Raw genomic sequence first — 11,832 nt, 5'->3', positions numbered from 1 at the left:
TAAGTCTGGGAAGGTTCCTCGTGAAGCTTTCATCTTCCTTTGGGGCATACTATCCTCCTAACACCAATGTATGACAATATTCAAAGAATATTGCCAACCAGGGAAGCTGACTGGCACTTTTGGTGTCCAGGGTTTTTATTGGTGCTTGTTCACATACTGCCTGCTAAAAATATTGTATCCCAGGAAACCTCTCATTTCTGGGTGAACTGGGATGGTTGGTCATCCTCCTCAAACCTGAATCCAATATATCTGTAGCCTGAACTCAGGTTCCTAATTGCTGCATTCTCCTGCTTCCCTGAGATGATGGATATATTCAAATATTTGACGTTATGCAGTGTGATTTGAAGTCATTGATGTTTTGCTGTGTGATAGAGTAGGAAAAGCTAAGATCAGTGGATAAAAGTTACAAGGATGCAGTGTCATTTCAATACAAGAAGAGACTTTAAAACAACCAGTTCTGTCCAAATATAGAGTTGACTCAAAGTGTTATATTGTGTCTTATATTTTTTTAAACAGTGCAAGACGCTAAATGCACTATTGTTAAATTTTAATCTTATTTGCTTCAGCCAATTGCTGATATTTTTTCCTGCTTTTATTTGTATTTATCTTATCTGAGTTTATTCCTGATCCAGAAGTTTCTGTTTCTTCAGTTTCTTCTGGAATATCTTTTTCTTCTGTGCAAACCTCCTCTTCTGATTTAGGAACAATCTCTCTTTTTCAGTAAGGATCGCCTCAGCATGGCAGGGTGAAAGGTCATAAATGGGTTAATTGGATCATGAGCTCTGTAAATTCTGCACTGCATCCTGGGGGCTGTGTTCACCTGGAGGTGCTCAAGGACCAGATAATCTACATCTAAACCCTTAAGGTCAGCCTTCAGATACTTCGTGGCTTTTTGGATAAGCATATCCTTGATGGCCTGGGCAGTTTCATGAGTGTTCTTAAAGTGAACACGAAGATTTGAACTTTTTGATTTGCAAGGTTTTGTGGGGTTTTCTGGGTTAAATGATTAGCGAACCATTTTCAGGGATCACCTCAGGCCACTTAGGAGAAGAGTGCAGATTGCTGAAATCTTTGAATGTTGTTTTCAGTTCGGATTCTGTCATATGACGTTTTAGATATACCTTCCAAATTCATGTAATTCATAATAATCCTTGTATGCTGTAGAGAAAATGAAAGTTCCTATGCCCAGGATTCTCATGTGACCCTGGTCAGCTTGCTCACTACACATGTGTGGGCAATATGTTGTTATTGATTCTATATAAAGAGCTCCACCCAGTGCTCTGTCATTTTTTTGGTCTCACCAAATCAAGAGTTAATTTGCCCAGGCATAAAACCCATTGGCAAGATATATACCTTCACCCAAGTAATTGATATAAGTGGTATGTCTGATTATTTATTTATAACCCTGCCTCAAAAATTTTGAAGCATCTTGCAATGAAAAACCATGAAATAGTTTGTTAGTCCATAAATATGAATCTTTAAATACTTGTGGGTAAAATTTTAATATTTCCAGAATCTCTCGCCTGGCTTTAGTGCATCTCCATATCAACAGGCATTCCTAAGGGGTGGAGAGAGGTAGTTCATCTCCACATCAATGGGTAATTACCTGGGCAACCAAGGGCTTATCTGAACCTGAGAAGTTGGGGGAGGCTTTGCTTGCTTCTATCGGAGGAGGAGAGCGACGGCCCCCGGACCGTACTTTGTAAGCAATAAATGGGTTTTAAACTTTATTTCTCCCTTTGACCAATTTTGGTTTTAGAAGTATTTTGCCCTGGGGATTTCCTCTCTCCGGAGTTATAGTACTAAAGTGAAGGTAACTCTGCAAGGGACTAAAATAAGACAAGTCAAATTGTAAGGTTTCATCCGGATTCACTTAATTGAAGGCGTCATATAGAATATCTGGAAGAATGGTCCTTGCTTCAATCTTCTATAAATTTTAAGTTTCTGGGGTGTTTTAAATTGGAACTCTGTATACTCAGTTTGCAACTGTATTAGAGAGGGCCTGGCATTGCTGGAAAACAATAGGTATGCTTTAGAAGCCAGATAATTTCATTGTATTATGTTGACAAAGAGGAATTAATTTTTTCAACAGATATTATTTTCTCTACATTTAACTTTCAACCAAGCAAGTTAAAATCATTTAAGGGCTACTAGGGCAACATTTATGATTGGAAATTTGGGGGCTGACAAAAATTTTGTTAATCTCTGGTTTTTAATATGGGTTGCAATAATAAAAGAATAGCAAAGTAGAGTCAGGCTGCCTGGATTCAAATTCCTGTTCTGTCACTTACGAGCTGATAGACTTGGGTAATTCACATTTCTTTGTCACAGTTTTCTCACCTGTAATTTAAAGATGGATGGTGATGATAAGAAGTACCCCCCACCAAAGGACTGTTGTGAGGATTAAATAAGTTGATGTATCAGAAACAATAGTTCTCACCTTGGCTGTATATTATAATCACCTGGTGAGGTTAAAAAACTAATTCTTGGACTGACACCACCCTCAAATATCCTAATTTATTGGTTTCCATTGAGGCCTGATGATCTAGAATTTCATAGCTCCCCAGATGATTCTTATTTGAGGCTAGGGATTAAAAACCCCAGATGCAAAGTAATTGTAAGAACACCTGGCAAATATTAAGCATTTGGTAGGTGTTAGTTACTATCATAGTCTTCAGAAGTTGGGGTGATAGTTTTCTTAGTATTTCATAAACAATATTGAAAAGTTATCTGTGAAAGAAAACTACCTTTCACATATTCTTGGTATTGAGAAACTTCCACTTCTCAATAGTATAATAGATTTAAGATTTTGTTTTATTTACACAATTTATTCCCACTTTGGTCTACTTTTCTTTACCCTGGCAGGGAAAGGCAAGCTGTAATCCAATAATACTGACCTGATGCATCCAGATAAGTGTGCAGTTTGTTCCAGATTTATTCCATAATCTGTCTTTTAAAATTAAGTTCAGTAGTTTTTTTCTTGTCCCATTCTGATTTATATAGCTAGCCCTAGATGACAGATTTATAGGGAAATCAACCTCCCAGCCCATACAGAGTGCATGTGCAAGGTCTTGATATGTTCCCACTCACTACAACGTTGAAGTCATCTGATTATTATCTTATAATTTACAAAGAGTTCATAGAGATTAAAGAATTTTCAAACTTAGTCAGATCTTTAAAAACAGCATGGCCCTTAGGAGAAAATAACAACCTTAAATTATATTATATTATTTATTAATCACAACAAGAATGAAAAGGTTCTTGCTGCACAAGTCCATGATGTTTCTACTTAGTGTCTGGTCTTCTACTAACATTTTCATCTTATATGTAGAATGTAAGATGTCTAAAAGCCTTGAAAAGATATAAATTCATTTTATAAAATATATCTACCTTTCAAACATGTTATACTAAAACTCATAGGAAAAGCTCATGATAGAATTTTTATGTTTTAAGGCCCAGGTTAGCCCCATTCAAGGAGTAAAGACTTAGTCATTAGAAGATATAAAAAAAGGCCTCTGCCTACCTTGTCTAGAAGATAAAACTATGAATTTCTTTTAGTCTTTTGTTGAAACTATAGCTGCTGATTGAATGAGATGACCTGAAACTGGCAAATCTATTTCATTCAGGTGAAAGTGTTAGGAAGGAAAGGACTCAGCTCGGTGTCGCAGGGAAGTCACAGTGCGACGAGAGACCAAAGTCAAGAAAGGAAAGTAAGTTTCAATACACTCTGCAGAGAGTAACAGAGCAGGCCCGCCTAAGATAAGACAGGCAAATGCTCATTCTGGGGCTCCTTTTATGTGGTTTTGGCAGGGCAGAGAGGTCCTTGATTGACAGCTGTCAGATCTCTAGGCTTGTTCTGATTGGTGAAATGCGGACAGGGGCTGTGCTGTGCCTGTGCTTTTGATGTTTCTTATCTGGGGGCACCCTGGACATTTCCTGAGTCACTCTTGGACCCTGTGGCTTCATCTGATTAACTCTGAGTCATTTCTGGCTTTCTGGTTCTATTTGATCAACTCCCTGAGTCATCTTTGGGGGGCCCTTTCTCCTTTTTGATCCCACTCATTTCTGTCTTTCTGCCTAACAGAAGTACACTATGCTCAGTCAATTCTTTGTGGTAAGGTGTCTGATGGTTTTTAAATCTAAATTACTTGTAATGAGGTAGGGATAACTAGAGATTCAATCAGATGAAGAGAGTTAGCCTAAATCAATGATTCTTATTCGTAGATGTGTGCCACAGATGCCGGGAGCCCTTCCCCAGTCATGTCAAGCCAGAATCTCTGGGCTTAGGCAATAAAAAATATATTTTTAAAAACCTTAAATGTCTATAAACTAAAGCTGGAAAGAGCTGAATTATGTATTATCCAGGAATAAATTCTCAATAGGAGATAAACTGTTTACTCCAACTGCAATAAGTACAGAGGTTTGTAGTACAATGCTAGTGACCTCCTTCCAGGGTGAAATTGATTAATGGTAATCAACACTCTTCAGTATGTTAATTTAACTAACTGTGAACTCACCTGATTATATCAACTAACATATTTTTCTATTTCATTCATGAAGGTGTCAGGAAATATTTTGCCAAATGCTTTGGGAAAGTTCAGATACATTATACTTATTACTGCCATTTAGTAACCTTATTATAAAAGGTAGTGATGATATCTGAAACTTACTTTAAAATGGTTCAGAAAAAAAAAGGAAAACATACGTATGTGTGTGTATATACACACACACAAACACACACAGTAATCCCCCTTATATATTGGGGATATGTTCCAAGACTCCTGGTGAATGCCTAAAATGGTGGATAGTGCTGAACCCTATACATACAATGTTTTTCCTATACATACATACCTAAGTTTAATTTATAAACTAGGCACAGTAAGAGATTAATAATAATAACTAATAATAAAATATGACAACTATAAAAATATACTGTAATGAAAATTATGTGAATGTGTGTCTCAGAATATCTTATGGTACTGTACTCACCCTTCTCATGATGATGCAGGTGATAAAATGCTTAGTATGAGATGAAGTGATGTGAATGACCTAGGCATTGTTATATAGTGTTAAATTTCTATTGATCCTTGTGGATAAAATGAGAGTTCCTGTGGCCAGAATTCTCACCTGGCCCTGGTTGACTAGCTCACTGCACACCTGTGGGCAATACATGGCTGTTGACTCTGTAAAAAGTTCCGCCCAGTGCTCTGGGTGACATGGTGGCATGGCTGCAAGGCTGCAGGAGAGCAGAGCAAAGGCTGGAGTGGTGGCAGTGCTGAGGACAGAGGCCTAGAGGACGGCTGTCGGGACGACTGTGCAGAGAGGCCCAGAGGATGGCTGTGTGGGACAGAGAGGCTCAGAGGATGGCTGTGCAGGCAGAGGGGCCCAGAGGACAGCTGTGCATACAGAAGGGCCCAGAGGTAGAGACCGGCTTGCTGCATGCAGACTTGCTCTGAGTGAACAGGATTTTAGTGACTGACCTGCCACCTGGAAATAAAGTTGGGTATAACCCTTTCACCCCAAGAACGTTTTGCTGTCAATTTCTTTGTTCACATTGAATCCATAGCGAACTTGCTTGGGGCTGACACCCATTGGCAAGACAATCCTTCTGACCAGAAGGAGCATCATGTGCTTCTTGACCGCCATTGATCCCTGGTAACTGAAACTGTGGAAAGTGAAACCGTGGATAAGGAGGGACTACCAGGGAGAGAGGGAGAGAAAGACATTGAGAGAGGGAGAAAGCGATGTGGCAAAATGTTAACATTTAGAGAATCTGAGTGAAGGATAAATGTGTTTTCACTGAATTATTTTTTCAACTTTTCAATAAAAATGTCAGGGAAAAAAAAAAGAAGTGAGCAAACTGTAGCAGAATTAGCTACTGATAAATCCATGCCCATTCTTCATGAATATTAGTTTTCTTTTTAAAAGTTTGAAAATAAATCTGTTATAACTGTTCCATGATTTAAGTTTTCTCCAGTTTTGAAAATTAAGGCAACATTTGTTTATATTCAAATTCATATTTCCTGTGCCTTATTGTATTTATTGGGTACTAATCATTACCAGACACCATGCTGGATAAACACTGATAGAAAAAAGATGCAACCTCTGTTTTACTATCTAGTGACCTGTATAATCTCTGTCATTTTTGATTTCTCCAAAACCAACACCACTTATAAGTCCCCAAGTAAACCCTGCACTCCTCCACTCTAATACTCCAAAGACAAGACTGAGGCATTCTCATGGACTTAAGAATACTCTTCCATCCCATCTCTACTTGTTGTAGTCTTACCTGTTTTCAAAGTCCGGATTAGATAAAACATTCATTTATCAGCCCTCTTGAGATCTCATAGGAGGAATTAACTTCTCTCTCCTATAACCCAAAACTAGCAATTTTTACCTGTATACATTGCAAATCTCTTCATAGTTCTGTTTTGAAAATATATCAACCAGATTATGAGTCCTAGAGGGAAGAGACTGTTTACTTCATCATTTGTATTGCCATATAGATTCCAGTATGATGCCTGGTACATATATGCTTGCTTAATTGTATTGAGAGATTTCTAGGATAGTCCTGTGTTTACATCCATAAGACTTCTTGTCACATTGAGATGGAATTCATTTGAGTCCATACATTTTACCCAATTTACAGTGGCATGGAGTTCTCTTATTATTTCTCTATCTTAAAATTCTCTTTTAAACCACATTTCTCCTACTCTTTAAAATTGAAGTCCACTCTGACAGAAAAGGAAGAAGAAAAATAGAAATTGAATAATATTTTGCTTGCTTTTTGTCATTTGGTAATATTACACTATTTGACCTAAGTAGTAGTCTTGCCAATTTTTGTTCTTTTTGTCCCAAATGTAGCAAAATAAAGAGGTCCTTTTTTGTCTTTAACATGTTTTCTAGCTTCAGCTCACACAGAAATTTAGATCTGTTGATACTGTTTGTGAATGTTTGTGCCATGCTTTTGTTTTTGTCTTTGACTATGTGATATTCTCTCTCACTTTTGTACAGATCCTTTTAAAGACAGGCAATTAACAATGTGATTTCATTACCTCCCCCTCCACTGCCCTTTCTAACAGACACAGACACTTATCTAAAGACAAGGTAGGTGTTAGGAGCAAGTGCTTTGGGGTCAAGCACATCTGGGTTCAATTTTGATCTTGCCTCTTACTAGAATTTCTGTATCTGTGACATTGGGATAAGAAAAATTATTTCCTATGGAAATAGGATTGCAAGATATAATGAATGTAAAGTACATAAAATAGTGTCTGACACATAATAAACTTTTATTATAAATAGTGACAAATATTGAGCTGATGTTTTTAGGACCAGAGGTCCTTGCAAAAGTGAGTAGTGATGTGTCAAAGAATTATATTGAAAACTGCTGAGGCTACTCTATTTTAAATCCTAGCATTTGATGACCTGAGGAAACATGTAAAATGTAGATCAGACATACCTCACAGGACTGTCTCAGTCCTCCTTTATTGTAACCACTAAATAAATATTAGCTATTATTATTTTTGTTATTCATAAAGATACATTCATGGAACAGACCTCTACTTTTGAGGCTTTTAGGGTTCTAGAACTGAAATCTTAAAGCTACAATTTATTTTAGACACGACATTAAACTAGGATTGTTGCTTCTCTTCTACAATTAACCCCACTTAGTTATATAATTACAGAATTTTTCAGTCCTTCTGAGATATTGTTTTAATAAATAGCCTTCTGATTCACAAGTAAAATCTCTGTGTTAATATTACTCCATTTACAGATTCTTTGAGTCTCCAAAATTCATATTCAGTGATGCAAGTAGACAAATCATCTTAACTTATGCATACTGAAAAATACATTTGCACTTGTTAACATAGAAATTGTATTTTTGATCTGATTGCCCCAAGGATAAAGGAAAGGAAATAACCCCTTTTTTATTTCAACTATGTGTAGGACATGGTGCTAGTTGCTTAACACATTATTTCACTTTATTCTTACAAGATTGGTGTTATTTTTCAATGGATGAAGTAACTAAAGGCTCGGGGAGATTCGGTAACATCCAAATTTTCATAGTTAGTGAGTGATGGAATCTGACACCAGAACTCTAACCAACTCTACCATTCCACCTCTCCAAATATCTAGCTATTTATTTTGCTGCATTGGTACTTTCTGTGAAGGTGCTTAGGTATCCAAGCTTCCAAAGAAGATGCTATTTCCGAAAAATATTAAGTAGATTTTATTGAATGTGATCCCAGATAGATCTGCCTTGTTAGTACCTGCAAGACTCCATCAGAGTGAGGTTACAGTGTATTATTACCTATGGATACATAACTACATTGTATTGGGGTAGGTCTGAGGTACACACAATATTTTGCCATCATGATGCAGATACAAATGGTGAATAAATGACCATACTCCTGGCATCTGTTTCATTTAATTAGTAATAAATAGTAAGTGACAAATGCTGTATCTCATTTGAATCCCAATAACTGTCATGCTTCATAGATGACACTCATTCAAACAGATGATCTGTGAAAACAGGACTGGTGCCTAAATAGATACTTATTTCATGTGTCTAATTTTGTTTAAGTACCTTGGATTTTAGCAATAATTAGAAATAGAGTAAAAATCCAATCTATTTTTGTTTTGCAAAGATAGCTTCTGTTTTTCTTCCTGTAGGTTCTAATCCTCCCAGTTTGAGGATGTAGATCCTCCCCTGGATGATCATGAATACCCCGTCTGTTCGCCTTCCATAACCAGGGCATATGCTGTTGGCCTGGCATCTGGCCAGCCAATGACTGCACTCAAGAGTTGTGTCCTTCCTTCTCCTTTCTGCTGTAGGAGGTAGACAGAAGGCAACACAAAGACGTGAAAATCTCCAGTTGTGCCCAGACAGGCAATTATTAATATAGAAACAAACATTTCCCCTCATTCTTTCTTTTGTCCACATTTGATTACCATGTCCTTCAAAGCTGAGTATGGGGGCTAAAAGATCCCACTTTGAAACACATGTTTATTTCAGACAGGAAAATCAATATATGTGTGGGGAGTGCTTGTGAATCTGAGCAAGTCATTATAAACTGCAGCTAACAGACCATGGCACTTCCAGCCTAGGCCTCTGGTTGGCTAGCTGCTCTCCTGGCTTGCTCTTCTCTCCATCCCAAATAGGTCTCTTGAAGCGTAGAAACATTTGAGTGTGGCATTATGGGATGAAATTAATAATAGTAGTATTAGTAATAATAACAATCCTCCACTATGAAGCAAATGGAAAGTCACCTCATTATAGCTGAGAGGATAGCATTACTCTATTTTAGCTGAGCATTCAGGAATTACTTTTACAGGTGAGAAAGAACTGAATCGGGAACAACAGAAAAAGATAGCAAGTGTCCTGAGCACCTATCAAAAAAAATACATGCCTTTAATCTAGATTTGAGACTAAGAGGGCCTAGAAAGAGGTTTAAGGTAAAGCACAACTTTTCTTAGCAACAGGGCAAGACTACTCACACATGGCAAACACAAGAATGTAGGCCATGTTTCTAATTCCTATAATATCTTAAAAGGGGAATTAAATTTCAAACCTTTGGAATAATCTGGCATATGAACAAGACACTTGTTAGAGAAAACTGATGGTGTTCTCAGTAGGATGTGTTGTGGGGAGACGTGATCCTTTGGGGGCATAACAAAACCACAGATTTACACATAACCTTTCTGAAATTCTGACTTCCCATAATTGATGCATGTGTTGGTCTGTGAATCCAGACCACAAATATACACACTACTGTATTAGCTATTGCTAACTATGGAAGCATGGCATATTTGATAGTATTTTAGGATATAAAAATGGTGGAAATCACCAGTGCAAGAAGATAAAAGATACAGAATAATAGGAAAACAGTAAGAAGTTGGTAAACTGTTAATCATTCAACAAATATTTATTGAGTACTTGCTTGGCATAGCCCTGCACTAGTAATGAGGGGAAGAAAACTCAATTTCGGGAGAACAGTCAGAGGATATAGTGATACAGAGCTCAGCCAATGCCAATTTTAGATGGAAAAGATCTATAGAAGACAAAAGAAAAGTAGTGCCTTGAAACAGTATCTGTAAGTTGGTTCTGATTTCTCTTTAAGAAAATATAGACGTTAACTCAAAGTAAAATTTGACATCTTTATATTGCATCTCCTGCATATCACCCACAAGAACAACCAAAATCCCTAACCTCTTAGCTAAGATTCATCAAGCTTGATCTTGAAAGGAAATTGATCTAAAGGTGTGATATTTCAGGACAGAACAAAGCTCTTAGGTACCTGACTTTCATAAATATCAGTCTTATAAGGATCATTGTCTGTGGTGAGAATCTGATGAAAAATATGGATTTTCTCCTGAGAAAATTATGCATTATCTATACATATTTTAATTTTTATAAGCAATTCCAAATTTCAAGACCGTCTTTCACTCCATCCATGGAACTTCTAAGGTTATCTGAACTTCCTAAGAAAAGATCTACTTTATCAGAGGATATTCCAGAGCTCACGGTATGTAGATATTAGTTCTAGGACTTGGGGAATCTGCTCACTTAGAAGTTCCTGCCTGGACAGACAGTTCATTTACTCTTGGCAAGGATGTATAACTTACTGATTTCCATGCAGCCCTAGGCTCAAAAGGATAGAATAACTTTTATTAGTGAGGCATGTCTTTCACGATGAGGAGCAGGAGCCCACAGATAGCCCAAACTAGATTTCGTCTCATATTAAAGAATCTTGGTATACTGGGAAATTCCTTGAAGGAAGTTCTGTGATGACTATAAGGTAACAGACTTTCTGGATCCATGTTGGACATTGATCAGAAGAGGTGGGCTTCTTCCAAAAGGTATCTAAGACCTAGGACTTCCTAGAACAATCATAATCTGTAACCTTTTATTTCAGGAAAGAACATCCTGAAGGAGGAGACTGCTTTTAATATGTAGGGCCCCAGAAAAAAGAGAATATTCCCTATTTGGATGAAGTTGGTTTATAACATGTTAAGGTTGAAGTGTCTGCAGTATGCTACTTATAGATTATGTGAAGGACAGTTGAAAATATGGATTTGAAACTCAGAATACAGGTTGAAGGCAGATACATAGTTGTGGGAGTCAGTCATTATCTAATTATCTTTTCCCATTTAGCCATTTCTCTTTATTTCCAATCATTGTTAATTATATCACTATTTATTGTCCCAAAGGAAAAACAGGGGCATGTTTTAACACTTTCTCTTCAGTCATCATCTATTTCTGCCACAGTTAAAGGATGGGACGATCAGTTGCTCTATACTTTTGTCACTACTTTATTCCAGATCATCATCAGTTCAGGCTATTACAGTACCCCCTCACTGATCTAGAAAGCAAACTCTTCCCCAATAGGTCAGTGTCACCATGACAGCCAGAATTATCTTCTTAAAATTAATCTATGTCATTCCTTACACAAACAGTATATTGTTTTGATGAAGGGTAGTACCTCATGGGATACCTAAAGTGAAGAATTCTGAGGTTAAATAACTTCAGAAATTCCACGTGCTGTGTTTTCTTCTAAGAGATTCATGTATCATATTCAAGACCCTGAGAAGTCCTGCTCTTGCCATTTGATCCAGCGATTTCCACATGTGTTTGTCCATGGAATTTTTCACCAAATGTTTATTAAAGCCCTCTCAAGTTAGTGTTAGGTGTAACATAGTTTGGGAAATGCTCACCTGTGAGTTAAAATACAGAAGAAAGCTTGGAGTATGAGGCCACTTGAAATTTGATCCCCACATAAACCACTTACTGCCCTATTCCCTAATCCTTGTGCCAAGTACATCAAACTTTGA

The 11,832-nt window shown here is 37.2% G+C and overlaps 1 pseudogene; it reads right to left on the bottom strand.

Moving 5' to 3' along the window:
* Positions 1–617: 617 nt before the first annotated feature.
* On the bottom strand, positions 618–1,018 carry LOC118934453 (60S ribosomal protein L17-like; annotated as a pseudogene).
* Between the last annotated feature and the right edge of the window lie 10,814 nt (positions 1,019–11,832).

This window comes from Manis pentadactyla, chromosome X, assembly GCF_030020395.1.
Source record: "Manis pentadactyla isolate mManPen7 chromosome X, mManPen7.hap1, whole genome shotgun sequence".
NCBI lineage: Eukaryota > Metazoa > Chordata > Mammalia > Pholidota > Manidae > Manis > Manis pentadactyla.
This window is presented reverse-complemented; position numbering and strand designations above follow the sequence as displayed.